This window comes from Opisthocomus hoazin, chromosome 12 (genome assembly GCF_030867145.1).
Source record: "Opisthocomus hoazin isolate bOpiHoa1 chromosome 12, bOpiHoa1.hap1, whole genome shotgun sequence".
In the NCBI taxonomy this organism is placed as follows: Eukaryota; Metazoa; Chordata; class Aves; order Opisthocomiformes; family Opisthocomidae; genus Opisthocomus; species Opisthocomus hoazin.
In genome coordinates, this window is record NC_134425.1 from 5,984,098 (window position 1) to 5,986,659 (window position 2,562).

The window sequence follows — 2,562 nt, forward strand, 5'->3', positions numbered from 1 at the left end:
ACGCTGCCACCAGCACCGCGCCTTCCCGCAGGGCCCCAGCCCCCCGGCCTGGTCCCCACACAGGGCAGGAAACGGAGGGTGTCACCGCTCAGGAAGGAGCCACGAATGAACACGGAGCCTGGCCCACAGCCCCAGATCACCAGGAACGGATCATCTCCATGAACAGACCTCACTGCACGCCTGGAGCGTAATCAGAATCTGCAAAGCACAGAGATTGCTTTGGCAATTTAACAGGCATTAAAGACATATTCACAGCCAAATTACAGATGTCATTCCTCAAGTAACTCCCACAGGAGGGCAACCACACTGACTTCATCTGAAACTGGGCTCCCCAGTTCAAGAAACATGAGGAGCTACTGGAAAGAGTCCAGCGGAGGGCTATGAGGATGATGAGGGGACTGGAGCATCTCTCCTACAAGGAAAGGCTGAGGAAGCTGGGCTTGTTTAGCCTGAAGAAGAGAAGGCTGAGAGGAGACCTTAGAAATGTTTATAAATATCTCAAGGGTGGATGTCACGAGGATGGGGCCAGACTCTTTTCAGTGGTGCCCAGTGACAGGACAAGGGGCAATGGGCACAAACTGAGGCACAGGAAGTTCCATCTGAACATGAGGAAGAACTTCTTCCCTCTGAGGGTGACGGAGCCCTGGCCCAGGCTGCCCAGGGAGGTTGTGGAGTCTCCTTCTCTGGAGATATTCAAGACCCACCTGGACAAGGTCCTGTGCAGCCTGCTGTAGGTGACCCTGCTTCGGCAGGAGGGTTGGACTAGATGACCCACAGAGGCCCCTTCCAACCCCGACCATTCTGTGATTCTGTGATTCTATGAAAAAGTCGCACAACTTCCTCATTAGGGAAGAATGGGGACTGAGTGAATTAGTCAAATGACAGGGTGCAAGAGCCAGAAAAAATCCAGATGAATTTCCAGTTTACGAATTGTTCATCACCATCACATTCTCCACAAAACCTATGCTGCACACAAACACAAGTCCACTGCTGCAGGTGAGATCAGTTCAGGGCTGAGGATAAGGTGACTCAGTGGCACCCAAGCACTAATCAGGTGGTGGTAACAGACAGAAAACCGAAATAAGTAATAAAACTTACTGTTTTTATTAAAACCAGAATGTAAGAACTCATTTTTCCTTATTTTTCTCATTTTAGGGAATAGAAAGAGGATTAATTGAAAGAAAATTTCCAATCTCTTCACATTACTAATGCAAAATGAACCAGGCCTCTATACAGCAACTGCTTTTTTTCCTGTTTCAGCAGAAAAAAATTGAACTTCGATTTTTCCAGCTGAAAAGGGTAAAGAAACAAAGAACACTTTCAATTCCAATATAACATTAATTATTCTACGACTAATCCTTTCTAACATACAGAAATTAGTTCAGTATTACTAAGTATTACTAACTACATTAAAGCCAAATTAATTCAGGTATAAGATCTGCACATTTTATGGATTTAAAAAAAAAAAGCATAGACACAGCATTTTCTTTCAGCCTCTGTAACAAAACAATAATATTTAATTAAGGAGTAAAGAGGCGAAAAGAATGCCAGAAAATGACACAATTTATCACCTAATACTTATTCAAAGTCATAAATCTGCACATATTCTCTAGAAATAGTTTTCATTTAGTCTTGGTTTCAAGCGTAATTGCCGCCCCACAAATCACATAATTTAAACAAGGGAAAAAAAAAAAATCTACCTACTTATATTTCTTTGTACGCCACAGCTTAACTGTATTCCAAGCTGTCACATGCCCAGTACCAACTATTTTCCCCAATTTAAGTTCCTTTTAGAAAGAAATGCTGAAAAGGTTGAAAACACTGTTTTTAGGAATAAGGCTCCCAAACATTTTCAAACAATGAATCTTTTATTAATTGACATTCTCACATACACTGAATAGATACAATTCTCTCAGGGTTGCTCCTAAGAAAGGGTGGAAAAAATATCACATTCCTTGTTGGAGGGAGCCTTTATTACACAGAATTAATTTGTGCTGCATCATGTCAGACATCAACTACAACTTACTCTCAATGCCTGAAAGCTTCTTTACAAAATTTTTGTAAGGGGTATGGCAACAAGCCAGAAAAAAATTCATGGTCTTACTCGTGGTTTTACACAAAACTCTTTCTGATGTCCACTGACAGCAAAGATGCTTTGTTTGCCATAGTAAAGAAGAATGGTTTATCTAAAGAATGGAAGGAAATCTGTCAATAACTTACATATCCACGTATTTTCTTTGGTGAATTGAACCTGGAACTAGTGTATTCATTTAAAATTGTTTAAAATTTCCCAAAGGACAAGTAAGTAATCTTATTCTCCAGTACCATCGAGCATAAATAAGATTTCTAGTCCTGGGGATTTTATTCTTTATCTGATACATCACAGCTATTTAATGGATTAGTAGAATGTATTTTATTATTTTTTTTATTATTCTTCTTACAGAATACTATGGTAGAGCAAAGTTAGACGAAAGTCTTAGTTTTATACATGTAATACGTAAAGATGTACAGACACTCCATTTATACTTAAACGTGCTAACATCCCAAGACTGCCAGATTCAT